Here is an 18,962-nt window from a genome sequence, read left to right on the forward strand (position 1 = left end):
AAAAGTAGAAATGGTAAAAAAAGAAGGAAATGAAAACAGAAACGTAAAGAAGATTTTGTGGTGCAAGTTAACCGTTTAGTTAACCGTATGTAGTTAACCGTAACACAAGCCCAAAATGGCGAAGTTTAGTAGCCACGAATATGCCCAAACTCCTCCATTCGCGAACTACTGGGGTCGCGAAATTATACGGTGTGATGCGTTTTTATACGTCGATTGTCGATCAGCCGGCAAGTCTCTGTGCAGAAGTGGGACTGGCTCAACAAATTTGTGCATTAAGAGTGAAGGCAATGTGCACAACACGAAAGTGAGCCCAGCAATCGTGAACTCGTGCAACTTCACCGTGGTCGTGAATAAGTGAAGCGGAGCGAGAACGACTAGTGTCCTCTTGCGTAGACTATGAACAGGGCGTTACTGTCTCGGCCATGCTTTGTATCCTCATGCTTCTCATCCTCAGCAGAAACGTGGAACTGGCTCTCTTCAAAATGTGCTTGCTAAAACCATAGGGCTGCTCAAAATTATATGCGCATGCGTATACTAAAAATTACAACGGAGGGGATATATGCCTCTATTTAGTGCGCGCCAAACGTGGGTCGTATGCCGTACGTGCATTGTATGCGCACTACTGATGCCCGCAGCGTACGCGAAGCGTGCATCGTGCGTTCATTGGGATTCCTTTCTATTCATCGAGAAGCTGCCTCCGCAGCACCTATTTAAGACAGTAAATAAACGAGAGGCGACGGGCCCACATTTTCTCCTGCCGCACAATCCGAATACCGTCTATAAATCAGCAGAGGGGGAATACGAGGAGGAAGCGGCGTGCGGACGCTGCGATCGTCATTCGTGGAGGCTCGCGGGACGTCCCGCGCCGGCGCTTCGCTCGCCTGCGGAACTGAGGAAAGGTCTCTTTTTTTTTTCGCTTCTTTTTCTCCTTTCGCGAATGTCACTCGCGTCCGCCGTCTGCTTCTGTGCGCGAAAGGGACACCGGAAAAAAGAAAGCGCAAATCCGGTCTGCACGAAGACGTCCGTCTTGCTCCGGTTCGTTCGGGCGGCGGCCGTCGCCCGCGAGAATGACAAAAAAAAAAAAAAAGAGTCGCTCAGAAGAAGAAGACGAGCGCTAAGAAGAGGTGGCAAGCGAAATTCACTGAAAAAGAAAGTGATATAAAAGAAAGCTGAGAACAGGAGACGAGGCGCCCGGTGTGTATAAGCGTCTGGACGCTGCTGCCGTGGCGCTGTGCTTGAGGTCGCGGCTACGCGGAGGTGAGAGAGCTCGCCTTCATACGTGCGCTGAGATGCCGCTTTTCAAAGACGCGTTGTGTTCTCTCCTTTTCCCGCCGCGTAGGCTCAGCCGGGCACTCCGCAGACTTCTGTGCGCCAAAATAACTGCGCGAAAATGTCGCATCCTTGCCCCTTCTCATAAGCCCGCTCTAAGCGGTGTACGCCTTCCGCAAAATATATCACCGGGGTTTTAGAGGGACCGGAAACTGTGCATGCTCCACGTATGTAAGTTTTATGGAATTTTTAAAAATCGCCTTTTGCAGATAACGTACTTCTAGTGCTTGAGCTGGATTGTTGAGGGAGGCGGACATGATTTGCACAGAAAAAAATCGAAACACATATTCAACTAACTAAGAAAAATTGTGTAGTTAGCTTCTTAATTAATTCATTTAAGTCACATATTGCAATTTACCAATTGCAGCCTCTGAATTTGGCAGGCGCATCCACTCAGAGTGAATTTCTACAATGACACTAGTTTGGAGATATGCGCCATCAAACTCGCCGTAAAAAATGCACTGTTGTTCCACTTACTTTTTCAACAGAACGCTCTTTTATGCATTGAAGCTCGAAGGTAACTGGAACGCCCACGCATTTCATTCCACACTTTGGGAAATGGCACTTCGAAACTGGCGTCATCCTGAAAATTCATTTCAACTGGATGTGTTTTGCAGCAAAAACTCACCGGCTACAATTCCTAAATTGATATATGAGACGTAAAGTAATTAAAGAAGTCAATTTGTAAATTTTTTAATTGTTTGTGTATTTGTTTCGATTTCTCGTGCTAGTGATGTGCGTATTGTCGAACAATCCAGATCAAGGAGAAGAATTATGATATATGCCACAGGTGATTTTATGGAAATTCCGTAGAACTATAAATTTCGTAGCACTATACCTATTGCCGCACCTTCCGTTCGGGCTAAGCGCAGCATGACTCATTTCTCTTGTGATGTCTGTGGAATTCACGAACGCGCGCTATCTTCGCGTTGGTGTAGATGACAGCTCCGATTGTGAAGGCGTTAGCCACGGAGAAAATATCGCGTGCTTTCCCTGGTAGCACAGCTGCTTTAGCGGGAGCAAAACGTCGCTTTCCACCGTGCAGTCTACATTCATCGAGTTGTCTGCTGCCAGAGAGGGCTGTTCTTTGAGGGATATTTTTCGTGCTTTTTTAGTAACAGTTCTTTTTTTTTGTATAATTCGCTTCTCCCCTCTATAATGTCTGTGTAGTCTCACATTGCAATGAATGAATGAATGAATGAATGAATGAATGAATGAATGAATGAATGAATGAATGAATGAATGAATGAATGAATGAATGAATTATAGATTTCGTGAACCATGATCCCCGAGCAACGTCCTCTTGAGCGGCTTTAATTGCGCTAGCTGCTGTTATTTGTTTGGTTGTTTGTTGTGTTTTTTTTTTATGAATCATCAATGAGCTACAAACGGTGAACGCTGATTTCTTGGTTGCCTTAATGTGTGTGCGCCGAACAGTCGCTCCTTTCTTATTTCTCTTTCTGCTCATGTTTTCTACCTTCTCCCCGTCCCTCAGTCACATTAAAAAACACGGACATTAGCACGCAGTTTACCTGCTGCACTACTACGCAGCACATTGTGGCATTTAAGATTCCGCTCTCTTTCTATGACGCCACCCAAGAGGTGATGTATACACCTCAGTGTGCGCTCAATCGGCTAACTGAACATGAATAGCTAGGTTTCGCCATGTTTTGTTTTTCTATCCAAAAACAGCAATTGAGCTTTTCGCGCTCGATAATCTGACTGGAGCTGTGCCCCTTTTCGTATCTATCCAGCATATTCTTCACAAATTTCTTCTCTCTACACAAGAATGTCTTCAAAATTTTCCCTGTTTCCATACATAGAAATTCACTGGCAGTTTCCGGTAGGCTTGCGGGCGCGATATGGCCCGTGTGGCTAGGAGTGTACCGCCCATGCACACAAGGCCAGGGGCCTATAACCTATTTCCTCGGGACTTTTTTATTTTGTTGCCTCGCTGTATAGGTAGGAGCGAGAAACGACGCCTTCCTATAACAACCGCGCTTATTCTCAGCTCGTGACTGCTAGGTGCGCTGATGTCTAACCGGTCACTTGCCCTGGCTAACCTTCCTGTTCGACCTGTCATATTTCTCTCTCCGTCGACACTGTCACTTGCAATGGGCACTTATTGGCTAAACAAGAGGAAGTGGAGTAAGGCATGTTGCTGGGCTAGTCGGTTCATAGAATCAGCAAAATTTTAAACTGCGCGAAGAAGACAGGACGTGACATCTGCGCTTTGTGTGTGCGTCTATGTTTCTGTTCATGTCCTGTCTCCGTCGCGTAGTTTAAAATTTTGCTGAAGAGGAAGTGGAGTGACGAAACATACCGGCCGTGGTGTCCTAGTGACTTTGGCATTGTGCTGCTGAGCACACGGCCGCATTTCAATGGGGGGCGAAATACGAGCACGCCTGTGTACTGTGCATTGGGTGCACGTTAAAGAACCCCAGGTGGACAAAACTGACCCGGAGTACCCCACTACGGCGTGCCTCATAGTAACATGGTGGTTTTGACACTTACTACCGCAGAATTGAATGACAAAAAATTTCCGCCTTCTTGCACGTCTTTTACATATAAATATAACTATGGCATTATAGTGTCCGCGCGCGTCGCCTGGATATGATGTAGTTTAGATTAATTGGTGTAAACATCATCCGTGTGACTTCGGACGGCCCTGCGTTTTCTGATGTTAATTTTCTTTGAGTTACTTTTTTCATTGTAAATTCGTTCCATGGCAGGACCGTTAGCCTCACTCACTCTCTCGATATCAAATACTGCATACAGGGTGTTTCAATTAACTTGAGCCAAACTTTAAAGATATGCAAATGCTACGTAGCTGGACAAAACCAAGGTAATGTTTGCCATCGCTTGGAGATACTTAGATCATTTTTGTTTCATACCGCCTAATCATATAATTCATCATAATTAATTAGGTATATTCTTAATTATTATGATTCGATAAAAAGCATCAATGCGCGAAATTGTAGAGGAACATGAAAAACTCCCGATACAGCTTTCTGTTGCTAAATACTTTCTACATAAAAGTGTTTTTCCGGTCGTCAAAGGAGGCCGTGAATACACGCAAGGTGCCTCGAGCGGCTAGTCGCACGGCAATTTTCATTCAAGGGCATTCAAGGACATTTTAGGGACATTCATTCTCAGGAAAGTGAGAGAAGAGAGAAAATGATGGGGATAAGGCTCACACATGCGACGAAACGCCCAAGGCACTCTGCCTAATTAACGGACGGTGTTGCTGCACTTGTAGGGAATAACACGCCTATAGAATTTCTGATCTGCCCAAGACGACGTGTTCCTCAGCTTCGCGAAAGAAAAGCTGACCAAAGACTTCCCGCACGAGTACGCGTTTCCCCTGCGTCCTTCGAAGCACCCCCAACAGTGCCCACTGCGCGAGCTTTTATGGACAGCGTTAAGTGTTCGAGCGAAAAAAAAAAATCGTGACTGCATGACCCCTCTCAAGAGCAAAGCAAGACCGCTTTTAACTCGGGCGTTTTCTCTTCCTTGCTGGTATTGTTGCCGTTTTTATTTCGTGTTTTTTTCCTCTTGCTTGTTTCGCGCATAACTTTTCTCTGAGTAAGGGAGGCTGGGCAGAACCCCGAAAACTAAAAGATCTGAGGTACCTCGGCCCCGTATATATAGTTTAGCAAATATAAATATCCGTCCACAAACGCCATCAGCGTCTGCTGCTTGTCTCTACTGCTTCCCTGCCAGTTCTTGTTCATTTTCTAGTAGACTGGACGGAATTTCTCCGTTCCGACGAGAGAGAGCATGTCGCTTGGCTCGCGCGCTTCCTTCTGGTTATTTGTTCAGGCTGTTGTACCTGCAGAGGGCTCGTATACTTGGCACCACTCGACATTTTCCTGTTTCTCCGATTCCCGATTCCTAAAACTATATTGGGCGCTGCTCATTTCATCTCGGGCTTCGTCTTTCCCTCTGTTCGCAGGGTGCCGACGCCTCACCTGGAGCGTGCCGTGACAGCGGACAAAAAGGAGCAGAAGGAGCAGCGCGCGGTCCGAGAAAAAGTGGGTTAAGCCAGGGCTTCGAGGCGCCTGCGCGCATTGAGACACACACTCGCAGAGGGCGCGAAAGCAACAACGCAGCCGGAATCTGGACGCGCCGGCCCGCGTGTGCGCGGACCGCCTCCGCGCCTGGCCGCGCGGCAGCCGAGCGCGCCCTGGTAGGAGAGCGGCCGCGCACAAAGGCAGCGTCTGGTTTAAATCCAGCGGGACTATGTTTAGCCCGGGCGGGAGACGGCCTCGCTTGCCTGCTGCGCCGACCGTGGTGAAACGAGATTCACAAGAAGTGACAAAGAAAGACGGACAGAAAATAAAGTCGGGAGGGAGATGCGGGGCGGCTCGAGCCGTACTGTACGCGCTGCGCCTACGAAGGTGCCTGAAGGGGCCACAGTGGCGCAGCACAGACGCCAAGGCAGCGAGCAAGGGCGCTACCCTGGCGTCGTGACCCCTGGTAGCTCAACTTGCGGTGCAATCACCTCCGAGAGCCACACGCCGGAGTCCGCTGAAGCCACGAGCCACGCATGAGCCAGCGTGTCCTGCAGCTAATAGACACCGCAAACATGCATAAATACTGCGTTGTTTAGCGGGGAGGAAAACTGATACACCTCTGTATGCACGTTAGCCAGACTTGCGGCCGATGTCCAGCATAGGGGGTCACGATTTAACGATTCTTGGCAACTCCGAAAATGACGAGCCGAGGCACCTGCCCATGCATGTTTGGGCATTTCTGGCGGCGGCGCCGCAAGCGTAGGGCCATGGTGGGTTTTATCTACGCTACTAACACTGGTTGCGAAGAGCAAGTCCAAACCCGTATTCACAAGAAGCTCTTACTCTAGAATTGCTCGTAAAGGTATATTCCAGCCTATTCTGATGCTGGACAAAATATTAACGAAGGCAGCCAGTATATGTCAAATAACACTTGCGAACGAAAAGCTTAGCGATTTCGGCACCTGGTCGCGAACAGCGGTCAGAGCTCAGATCAGAAACCTTGGCCTGTTCTACGTATGTACTACAAAAAAGCACCTGCGCTCAAGGCGGTGAGGCTCTCACTCCAGACCGAGGTCGTGCTCCGGGTCGGTCAGTGTGGATGACGGCAGTAAATAAGCAGTGTGCATAACGGCAGTAAAAACATTATTGAAGTTCCTCAACCTAGAGACTACTGGTAGACAATCGCATTACGCGGGGTGCGCCTGCATCTGCAACAAGCATTTTTTTTTTTTTAGATGGCTGACACAAGTTCTTCACGTACAGTAAAGGAATGGTCGACTATCCACCAATTATCACCTGCACATGTGCAATGCCGCATCTCTTTCGCACGCAGGGCCCAATGCGTCAGCTAGCTTTTGGTCCAGCTAGCACTAAAATTGCGCAGCGCTGCCTGTTCCTCGGACGAGCTGTACGACAAGCAGTACATTCAGCCTCAAGCACGGAATCGTTCATTTCAGCTTAGCGCATTGCATTTTGCGGCGACTTTCGTTGTTGCTATTATTTTCGGTTTTTTTTTCTCTTTTCTTTTTTTGCACCCCGATTTTACCTTATGCTTTATCCATCACCTGTAGCCGTTTTGTCTGCCTAAAGCAAGGGGTAGTAATGTCAATTGCATATCTATAAGTTTGCGTGCTGAACAGCTACCGTGCATTCATCGCTATAATTGACGAATTGCAACGGTGACGTGCCTAATCATTTGTTAAAGTCCCGAAATCACAAGAACTGCACAGTTGCATTAGTCAACACAGTAAGAAAGAGAGGAGAGCTTCATAGTACCGTGCTAGTCATGTGTTTGTCTGCTTCTTAGTATGCTGAAATTATGGAACAAAAGAGGAAGCTCAATGGATATGTAAAATTGCAGGGAACATAGCTGTGTGTCCGGTTTCAGATAGCTCCCTATACAGCGATTCTACTTGAACAACTCTACCTGTTTCCTCTCATGACATACCAACAGTATGGCAAACTAAAAATAAATGCACACAAAATGTGACTGAGCAAAATACATCCAGTCGCCTCACTATTGCAGAAGAAAGGGAACCACATTTCACCGTAATTCGCAGCTTGGAAACATGCCGACATGTCTTCATAATTTCTACCCAGAATTCTGTGCGCCCATTTATCTCTCTGATAGAGAACAAGCCGGGTGCTCAGATACACGATATGTTTCAGGAGCATAAATCACGACTTCCACGATCAGCTTTTTGGCACTCGGACCTCTGCTACCCACCATGGCTTCTGCAGGCGCCGAAAATAGAAACATCAATCGAAGGGCATAAAAATAAAAGCGACGTTTCCACGTTAGCAGTGAAACAATTAGCGTTATATCACCTATTTTACAAGCACCAGGAATCTATTCACGTGTACACAGATGGTTCTGTAATCAAAGGAAGTGCGACTGCAGCTTATGTTACACCATCCTTAGAGGTAGAGTATACGCTTGTCGACTAGGACGCACGTCGTCACCAACAATAGCGGAATTAGTGGCGATTCTCCAAGCCACTTGCTTTATCAAAACATACGAGACACCAAAAAAGTGGGTAATCTGCACAGACTCCTTATCAGCTTTAGCATGTCTTGAAAATATTGATGATAGGCAACCACACGCACGAATAACATACGCAATACTGAACAGTTTAACTCCGGCTAATGAAAGGAAACATGAAGTGATGTTACAGTGGGTCCCGGAACATGCTGGTATCAGGTAACGAACTAGAGGACTAATTGGCAAAATCGGCCCATAAAGATGCAGAAATTCAACTGACCCCATTATCACCTATGGACAAGAAACGCATATTGAGAGCACTAAAGAAGGACTTGTGTATGTCAATTTGGTTTTATGAAAATACCAAGGAATCAATTCTTTACGAAGAAGACCCTCAACTCAAATACCAGCTGGATGTAGAAGTTTTGAAAAGTACCGAGACACTAATTCATCGACTGCGCCTTGGGACAGCAGACACCAAACATTTCCTATATCACATAAAACGGGCTCCTTCCCCGGCTTGCTCCTGTGGCCACAACGATGAGGATGTTCGCCATGTACTCCTCGAATGCCCCATATACGCGATGCAAAGACGGCAGCTAGAACAGGAGCTACTCTCCATTGATCCTCACCGGCCTTTCTCACTCGCGAAATTGCTGGGCGCATGGCCATCAAAAATAGCACAGCGAAAAGCATTAAATGCACTTGAACATTTTTATGAAGAAACAGGCATCCTTAACAAATACTAGGTATTGCACTGAATAATCACACGATGTTACTATACGTCGTCACTATTATTTGTAATTATTAGTGCTTGTATATTACGTGTTATACTGTTTTTATGCTCATCGCAATCTACATCACGGGCTTTTGTATGTGTTTGTGACTGTTTACAAACTCATTGTGGTGCAACTTCCATTTGACTTTCATATTGTTATGTTCACGGGTGCATAGGACTGTGTACTGTGGAGTTCTGACGCTGTGGACGTGATTTCTTCTCATTTTCTTACATATTTCTTTATATAGTTGTTTCCGCTATGAGAAAAGGAGTAGCCGTCACCATTATAAGGTGACTACGTCTCTTTATTTTATTTTCATTACAAAAAAAAAGCTATGACAGAACGGCAAAAATGCCAAACAGAATTCTCCTTCCTTGCTTTGCATAAATCACTCACCGGAGCAGGGTTGTCTCCGTATCTGAAAGGTAAATAGTTCCGCTAGATGCTTGTGTGCAACAGATAAACCTAAAAGTTAGAACTCATGCAAAACTATTTATTTCGTTTCGTTTTTTCTGTTCCATTGCAAATAGTTCCAGAACGTACACAACCCACAGTTGCCTAAGAAACGCATCATTTCTCGTGAATGTAGAGCGCCTAAAGAAAAAAAAAAAGCACTGTCGCTGCGCAAGCCGCCGCCGTTTGACGCTGCGCGCAAACGAAGGACTAAATCTTGTTGCATCGGTAACTGCGGCTTTTCGATCTACAAAGAAAGCTCGTGAAATCAAGGGAAGCCTTAACGCAAGCGTCTGACACAAGCAATTCGCGCTGAGTGGAGAAGCTATCGGCCTCTGCCATAGTGCTCCCCGTCGTGAAACGCTCTTCAAAATTTCACACGCTTTCTTTAGAGCCGTTTTTCCGTGATTTTTATTTGCGACCAACAAGCGAAGAAAGCATTTGCGTATTGTTTCTGGGGAACGAGCGGCTACCAATAGTTACACGACTTAATCTGCTGCCTTCCCATTCGACACGAATGTAGCGTTCAAGTTTTGCAGCTGCGTTCATTGTTTCAAAGCATAGGAATAAAACCTATTTTTTGTAACTGTCATCCACGATTAGCCACGGTCTTCATGTCATGCCTATCGCTGTCGTGAATGGTCGGCTCCTCCTAAACACCGTCAATTAAGAAACGCTTTCACTCAAGAGACATGCACGAATACTGCCCTAGATTTCTAAGTCCCGCTGGCCAAGTAAAATTTAGGAAACCATGGAAATTACACAATGAATTGACTAAATATTCACACGGAATATTTATTGACTCTGTAACTGGGTTTGTTTAGGGTTCTTCGCATGAGGCAAACAGCGCAGCCGTGATTACAAAAGCAGCTGTAGTCTTTCTACAAGTTACTGGACTAAACACACGGCTTTAGAGATACCACCAAGCATGATGGAGTTTTATGTACACATCTTCTCATTGTAATGCGTTAGCATTCTAAAGATACTTCAGGCATTTTCTGGAAGCTATGTATGTATGTATGCCAACCGTTGGACCAACTTGTGCCACTGAGTATGTGGCAGTGTGCACACATGTGCCGCTCCTCAACAAACCTCTTTCACGCCGACATGGGTCACTGTAGATGCGGGACAGGGTAGTGACTGCTGTTCAATGGAACTCTTTGATGCCGACTTGGAGCACTGGATATGTGCCAGTAGGTGTGTTCCGTTCTTCAACGAATCTATTTTTCACCAACTTGGGTTACAGGGTATTGCCGCTGGGAATGTACTGCTCTACAATGATAAAAAAAGATGCTTTAAATGTCTCTTACGCTTCGCGGAATCGAACCCACGTCACAAGGATTCTTCAAGGACAGCAACCCGATGCCTTAGCGACCTGGGCCTCGAATTCACTGGGTATATGCCGATCTTCAATGAACCGCTCGCCAACTAGTGTCGTTGAGTATGTGCCATGGGTGGACGGCAAGCGAGGGAACGATTCTCAGAGTTTGCACGCGGCGCGCCACGCCTCTCGTCTCGGAGGCCACGCGCGGCTTTCTGGGCAGCGCCACTAGATGGCGCCGTGTGTCCAGAAAGAAGCTCGAGAGAGGAGCCCGGTTGCCGCATGACGCGGTTCTCAGCGTTCGCGCGCACCGGCGCGCCATGCAGCAACCGGTGCAGCACCTGGCAGCCTTCGAAATCAGGGCGCGGCTCGATCTTGGTTGCTGGGTTCTGCATCTGCTAACTGCCAGGTACCGGTGTCGCCTTGTGAGATGCTGCCTAAGTGCTTCTATTTTTTTTTTTTTATTGGAGAATTGCGAGACGTTCAGCTTGCCAATATACTTCGAGAATGGGTGGTACCCATTTTGACCAATTTTGCCGAACTAAAGGTTTCCTGCAGTTGGCATTTAATTGCTAACGAATAACTGCGAGCAAAAGGTGTTTATGTCGGGAAAAATAGAATCATGGAAATAAGAACAAATTTCTGTAAAGAATCACCCTCGATGTTTTCGGCAACCCGAGGGAGTCAAATCTTTGCCACCGTACTAGTGCCTGGTCTCCCTCAATCGAGCAACCCAGCAAGCCCGGTGTGTGACGGGACACCGCCGATAACTGCATGCTGCACAGTCTGCACGTTTTCTTTGGTTACAAAAGGCGTTTGCAGGCGCTTCCTCCCATTAGAACTATTACGCTACGTTAACATATCCGAAAGCCCCTAAAGTGCTCAGTGAATGTGCGCGGTCCTCGCAGACACAATTATCATGGCAGGTAATCGGACAGTTGCGCTAACTCACTCGACAACACTCGCTATATGACCTGCACCTTCGGGGGCCTGATGCTGGAGCGTCAGCTGCGAGCGAAGGCACCAATAAGTATAGTCCTGGGATGTGGTCGAGCAACGGTCCAACGGTCCGGTATGAGGAGGCTAAAACCGGCACTGCGGGGTTGCTTCTGAGGCCACTAACTCAAGCACGGGTGCGGTCGTATTGTAGGAGGATTAGTGTCGATAAAACGAAGCAAAAGTACAAAATCCACATAGACTGCAAGAAAATCTGTCTTCTTCTTTTCCGAGGTAGATCACTCAGTCGTGACGTATATACGCGCAGGAAGCCCTCGCGGCCTCCTTCCAGCGATACCGTGAAAAGCACCTGGAGGCGGCGTACATAATTCATGTCTTCTTGGTCGACTTGCTCTCTCCTAGCGGCTTTCAAGGCACGCAGCCTGTGAGCATGCAACGCGTACGTGACACTGGAAGAAACACGCGACTCACGAGCGGCGGCGGTGGCAGGCGCTTCAGTCGCACGAGGGGGTCCCGCGACACGGGAACCGCGCGCGCAGGTCACGCACGCCACAGCACAGGGCGGTGATGCCCGAACGCTGGGAGCCACCCCCCCCCCCCCTCCTATGGCACGTTGGTCCGCAAAAATTGCAACAATTCGGTTTCCTGCTTAAACCGCGCGGCGTCTGGGTCGGAAACACGAATATCCGGCCTTCGGGAGACGCACGGATACGAAACAAGGGCGCTGTCGTAGCGGCGGGAAGCAACGGACGCTGATGAGGGCCTCCGTGCGCGCACCGCCGCCGGATCTCCATCACGCGCTGCTTTTCGTCAATAAACAGAAAGAGGAGCCCGTCTGTGAAGCCGGCCGCGCGCTATCGAGCAAGCCAAAGCGACCGTAGCGTGGCTTAGGCCCTGCAGTCCCGAGCTTCTGCGATGCGGTGTCATTTAGGTGCACGCCAGAGAAGGTCGTTCGATGGGCTATGCATCAATGCGCAGAGCCTGGGCGTCTCCCCTTATAGCCTGAAAATAAACAGTTATGGATTTGTCACTATTTCTGTTAGTCAGCGCACGAATACGCCATCGTTTATTTCACTGTATCACCAAGACTTTATTTTTTATGTGAGCGAGTCTATAACAATAGTTGTTTAATTAATACCGAGTGCCTCGGTCTTATAGAAACCTTGCAAGCATGCCATTTTGGAAGGCGATGTGACGGTGCAGTGTAAACTGATTTGCACCCTTAAGGGCGCTTTCTGTCTACACTCTTAAGCAAAATTACACCCTTTTTGTCGCATCTTGCCACACAACAATAATCGTCATCTGTCTTGTCCGCCTTTCCTTTCTTGAACGCTGCGAGTCCGGTACTTTCACGTCGCGAATGGCATGTGCGTTATCAGCATGACAGAGCATTCTCGACAGGAAAGTAGCGAGCATGGAGTTTTCAAGAAAGGAAACGGAAGCAAGGCAGATGATGATTATCGTTGTGAGACAATTAAGATAATGCCGAAAGGGTGGAAACGTTCTAAGAGTGTACACTCTTAAACAAATGTGCATCCTTTGGTGCGTATATTTGCCACACAACGATAACCGTCATCTGCCTTGCTTGCGTGTCCTTTCTAGAAAACGCTGCGCTCACTACTTTCCTGTCGAGAATCCTCTGTCATGCTGATAACGCGCATGCCATTCGTGACTTGGAAGTACCGGGCTCGCAGCGTTCAAGAAAGGAAATGCGGACAAGACAGATGACGATTATCGTTGTGTGGCAAGATACACTGTAAGAAAAGTTTACACCCTTCGAGTGGTATCTTGCCACACAACGATAAACGTCATCTGTCTTGTGCCTATTTTCTTGCTTTAACGCTGCGAGCTCGGTACTTCCCAGTAACTAACGGCATGCGCGTTATATATCAGCATGACACAGCATTGCTGACAGGAACGTAGCGAGCGCGGCGTTTTCAACAAAGGAATGCAAGCAAGGCAGATGACGATTACTGTTGCGTGGCAGATGTACACTCCAAATGGCGTAAACATTTTTTAGAGTGTATGTACGACCCAAAGATTGTAATTTTGTTCAACAGTGTAGGACGTTTAAGGGTGTATAATACCCGTGTCACACGGACAACTCGGATCTCCTTCAAACTTCCTTCCCTTAAAGGACCGCAAGGGAGTTTCACCTCAAAGGAGTTAGCTCCGTGTCACACGGCCTATAAGCGAGCTTTTGCCGCTGGGGGCCCATTAGGCGCTGCTCACCTCGTACGCTGTGATGAAACAAACACGTTATATATTGCTAAAAATCTTGGGAAAGACGTGAATCACTCATTCCGCATGCGCGAGACGTGCGATCGCGTTATCCCAAAACAACAAAATATGGCGCAGTCAGGGCAAACGCAGCAGCCACTCCGAGAACGCCCGGTTCGAGAGTCCAATGTAGCTGCTGAACTCAAATATCTTTGTCAGTGCTCAAATACTATATTATATGCAATAAAAACAGTTATAATTGCGGGTAAAATGAAATTAATAAAAATGAGGGTGATTTCTTGACTCGAAATTAAAGCACGCTGGGAACAAGAGTACTCCCTTCAGTCTGCAAGGGAGATCTTCCGTCTCCTTTCGCTAGGAACTTCCTTAAACTTCCTTTGCTAAAGGACTGCCGTGTGACACGGCGCGCATCTCCCTCGAGATAAAGACGTCCTTGGTTGAAGGGAGTTCAAAGGACTTCAGCCGCGTCCGTGTGACAGGGGTATTAATCGCTTTACAGTGCGCTAGACAGATAGGCGGCCCTTCAATGATTCGCTTCTCGTTCTTTCGTTTGGACTCGTTCCTTTCCTTCAACGGCGTACTGGGCGTGCTCCTCCCATTCGAGCCCGATTCCATCGGCAGTGACGCAGCAGGGCAATTTCCCCGGAAAGAGGATTACTTCATTAATCACTCTTCATTTGTGCCGAGAGTTGTGGGAGCAGAGCCGCGCAATTTGTCAGAATGAAACGGGCACAGCGCCCGTCCGTCCTTTCCTTGAAACCGAGACGCGAAGGCTTGATGACGAGTCCCGCTCATAACTGTACGGCACGAACTCCCGACACGCGCTCGTGGCCGAACCACGCAGCGCGTCGCGAGAAAGAGAGAGGAGCAGATGCGCTGCTTCGATAGTTTCGCTCGGAGCATCTCCACCGAGTGCCCACTCGTTAATGCGTTTTTAACAGACGCGCCGCTTTTAGGTCACGCGACACAGCCGTCGCGAGACCGTGCGAGCACGCGCGGCCCGGCGCCTCCGTCAGCGCCGCGCAGCATCTCACGTTGTCGCGACGGTCTGCACCCGCGGGCACCGAGCCAGCGTTCGCGGCCCCGGACCGAGAACCAACTCGCGCCGCGGTACCGGATGATGCGACTTCTTCTCTTTGTTGCGTGGATTTCAAGAAGAGCTTTATCGCTTCTAGGAGGCAGCGCCGGCGGTGGCTCCTCGACCGATGGCATGTGTAAAAAATTACGCCGATCCCGCGCGCTGCTAAAATCGGTTTAAGTGAAGCTTTCTGAATGGTTTGCGAGAAATTCCGTTCTTGTTAGTCGGCTAAATGCAAAAGTAAGGAGTTGAACTCGTTTTCGCCGGCAACCTCCTCGCTAACGTAACTTTATTCAGTTCAAGCAGATTTTTGCAAAGGGGAGCGCAAGCAGAAGCGTTGCGGAAAAAGGAGGCGTGGACAGGAAAGACGCGCCTTTTTCCGCAACACTTCTGCGCTCCCCTTTCGCAAAAGTCATGTCAAACCAACTAGCCCAACAGCTTGCTATTCCACATGTCGCAGATACGGTAGGCAGAAACCACAAGCCTATCACACACACTAGACACATGGAACCGAACCCACCCTGCATGAAGTCAGAAAAGCTTCGCTTTGAAAGTGGTAACCGAGCCCACCAGCTGCCTGTGCACCATGACAGCATGGCCAATGAAGATATACTGTCCAAGTCCTCATTATCCGTGACCCGTCGTCCATGACAGCAGCCGGAACCCGCAAAGTGGGGGGAAAGGGCAAACGCCTTAAAGGAAGCAAATGCTAGGCAACGGTAATCGGGAGATGTACTGAGAGATTTACAGTTCCACGGCACATGACCGAAGCTCCGTGCACTTCAAGTACAGATCGCAAAGGCGGACATGGCTTTAGAGACAGACAGGTGACGTGTGGGTGGTCGCAAAATTAATGCGCATAATTATACTAACCACATAATTATGATCACTAATCGTATCTCTCTAGCGCACGTGATCACATACATATAACTGATGCTGGAGAGACATAGGCAGGATCAGACAAGCATCCGGAGAGAGGGAGAAGTAGAAAAGAGGAAAGGCAGGGAGGTTAACCAGATGCACGTCCGGTTTACTATCCGGCTGTTAAAACAACACATGTTGGAGCACTAAATATATATGTAGACTGATCAATTACTACTTTGTTGGAGGCCCTTCTTGGGCGGTTATATTTTTTCTTTTTAGGAGTTCTCATTTTAGGAGTTCTTTTTTAAGACCCATGCTTGGAGCCGTGGCTTCCAGAATTTTGTCCCGCTGGAAAAGCCAGCTATTGTTGCTATATGGTAACTTTAATTGTGATTGCGATGCATTTATTTATCTTGCGATCAGCAATTAAGTAGCTCGATCGAATGTTGCCATTATCTCAGATGTTACAGGGAGACGCTACGGTTGGTTGGTTCTTCCTTAGTGAAATGGCACATTCCACTTTGGGGGATCAGCCATGAATCGGACAGTACCTGAGAGCTTAAAAAAGAACTTCGGAAAATAAGTTACCGCGTTTGTTCCAGCTTTAATGTTAATTTTCATATGTGTCGGTTACCCGCTAGCTTCATTTTAGATATTATATTACGGCCCCTAAATAATTCGCTGTGATGTTGGTATATTTTTTTGTTCGTTATGCTGGCATACAGGTTACAGACGCCAAGCTATATAGCGTAACGGCATTCACGCGGAGTTGAAAGCTTGAAAGAATTGGTAATTTGAGCTGAAGCTTTATTTGCAGAACTCTTTGCAGATTTGTTAAAATTAGGAATGTACCGTTCTGCTGTCCCCATTTGTGCCCCGCCTATTCGTATAGCAGTTGGCATAGAAACTAACCTCGTATTGGTTTTTTCCCTTCTTTCTTATCTATCAGATAAGTAACGAGGCTGGTGGTGTTGCCATGCAGGCAAGTCGGCAATCGGTCCTTCTTAGCATTTCTCCCAGAACCACGAAGCCGCGTCGTATCGGGTGCGACAATATACAATGTCAAGCAGGTATTTCATATTTTTATCTTCGATCGTGCTTTCGTATTTTACGCTTGCGCGAGAAGATGCACTTCTAATATCGAAGGTCAAACTGTTATAGTGTTTGGATGGTAGAGGGGCCTAGAAGTGCAATCTAATTAGATTGGGAGCTTGTCAACGATTATTGTGGGTGCAGTCGACGGCTGGTGACACTCTCCCGCCCTATTTAAACAGCCATTACATGCATAGTGTCGACTTTCCCGCACCTAGCTTCTCTTGAGTGGAAGAATTAAGGAACCTTCCCTGCCGTGAACATAGCGGGTCTCGTGGTGCCACAGGCTTAGTTCACTGTATAAATCTAGAATTGTGCATTACCAACACGTCCAGTATCTACCATACAACGAATTATGTATTGCGAACAAGGCCCAAGTATATATCTCAGTGCACAGATTCAGTGACTGGCTTGGTTATGTCCGGATCGTTGCTATGTGAATCACGTGAACGATAAAATGAGCTGAAGCGGAAAGTGCTGTTGTGCACCGTTTCGGCGTCAAATGCCCTCGTGCTTCCCAGTATCACCTGTCTCTTCTCATTATCGTGCTTCGCAGTATCACGGAAGTGGGTGTTCAGAGCCAGCGTACTTCTTTCCGTATCTGGTTGAAACCAGCCAGCAATGCAAACGTCGCGCTTTGAACGAAAACTCTGCGTGATTGCGAGTGCTTGGTGTCGTCCTCGCTCCATAGGCATATGACTCTCAGTGCGTGGAGCGACAACTTGGTCGTTGCTATGACGAGTGAGATATGTAGGAAACATCGCTTGCGGATATGAAGAATATGCTATAGTACTTAACAGTGAGCATAAGTTCTGCGATTGATGTTTTGTGTCAAGTATTATAGTACAAGAGCTTTTGCTCAAGAGTAACGAATGGAAAGATTGAGACGATTACACACGCACTATTATGTACGCGTACTATAGCATATTTAACCAACTAGCCCCCTGCAGGATTCTTTATGTTATATAGGTTCACCTTCTCTACCGCAACTCCCCCTCTGTTCGTGTAGAGGTAGCCACAAGTACGCTAATGTGGTTAACCTTTACACTTTCCTTCGTTATCTCCGCACCTGTCGCTTTCTCTACAATAATAAAAAGAACGCCTTAGTTGTCCAGCAATTGTGCTTTTTTTGCGTGATAGAAGCTCAACATACCCTTTTCAGTGCTTACAAGCGGCCGTAAGCAACATAGCACGCTATGAATGAGCACGTTTATGTCTGATTAAAGTCTTTAATAAACGTGACTGGGCACATCCGGCCAACTGTTGATGGATGCATTAGTTCTGGAAATTACTTTTGCCAGCGGAAATCCTCCTCCATTTGGTGCCTCCTCGCAGTATGCACAGTATGCCCCGGGCATATTGGGCTGCACAACGCGCGGCGTGCCACGGAGCAGTCGCCACCCCCCCATTAAGCACTCTGTGAAGCCTTGCTCAATGGGTGCATTGTGGATATCTTTATACCCGTGCTGGGACGCAGCACAGGATAGGTGCGCGCTCGCGTACCGCTGGTCGCGATCGAGACGAACGGTCTCTGCTATCGACTACGCCCTAAGGCGTATGTCAGTTCTCATCGGACCTCCTGCGTAACTGTAAGAGGCTTAAAACGACAGAAACTTCAGCTAATTGGTAAGCATTGGTGCTCTAAAAAGTTAGACGGAGAGAACATGGACACAAGGAAAACTCATACACACACACACACACACACACACACACACACACACACACACACACACAAGCGCCGACTATCAGTTGAAATTTCGCATTGAAGGGCAGAAAGAATACAAAACTAAAATAGCCATTACAAAACAGTGCCCCAGGTTACAACCGAGGTTAGTCGTTGCATTCAACAAGATTTTCCGCAACGTTAACTTCATGTGCATTGGCCGCATACTCCAGCAGCGCTGAGTACCTCTTCTAAGCGGTCTTATCGAGCACATTTCTCTGAAAGTTAGCTTAAGAAGAAAACAAAGATAAGGAGGAAGAGAAGATAATGATCAACGGTAACAGCTTGGTAATCTTAGTTTTTACATCGTGTAGAGCTGTTACATCACAGCAGTTTGATAAGATTGTCATCAATAACTCTGAAAAGAAATATGAGTGCGCATTCAATAAATTAAAGGCCGAAACATAGGAGCAACGGGCCACAGCCTCCCCCCCCCCCCTCCCTTGTCTTGCAGAAAAGTTACGTGATTCCACTCTTTCTTACCTGCTCAAATGTCAGCCTATATATAGTGCTGTGCGTGCGCTTGTTTGTTCCTTACAAAAAGAGTGACATTCTTCTTTCATAATGGTCTTTCCCCGAGAAAAGAACCCGAAACGAGCAGTGTAGACAGGGGAAAAAAGAGAGCGA

General features: G+C 47.5%; 1 protein-coding gene across 2 annotated transcripts in view; it reads left to right on the top strand.

Annotated features, from left to right (window-relative positions):
- LOC135917526 (protein NDNF-like) overlaps nucleotides 1-18,962 on the top strand; it is a 254,547-nt gene that overhangs the window by 109,146 nt on the left and 126,439 nt on the right. Inside the window, exon 2 of one of the 2 annotated variants that reach the window (XM_065451104.1) lies at nucleotides 5,285-5,363. The exons of the other annotated variant lie outside the window; for it this stretch is intronic. The gene's annotated coding sequence lies outside the window, so the exon portion shown is untranslated. The remainder of the gene's footprint in view (nucleotides 1-5,284; nucleotides 5,364-18,962) is intronic. 2 annotated transcript variants of the gene reach the window in all.

This window comes from Dermacentor albipictus, chromosome 1 (genome assembly GCF_038994185.2).
Source record: "Dermacentor albipictus isolate Rhodes 1998 colony chromosome 1, USDA_Dalb.pri_finalv2, whole genome shotgun sequence".
In the NCBI taxonomy this organism is placed as follows: domain Eukaryota; kingdom Metazoa; phylum Arthropoda; class Arachnida; order Ixodida; family Ixodidae; genus Dermacentor; species Dermacentor albipictus.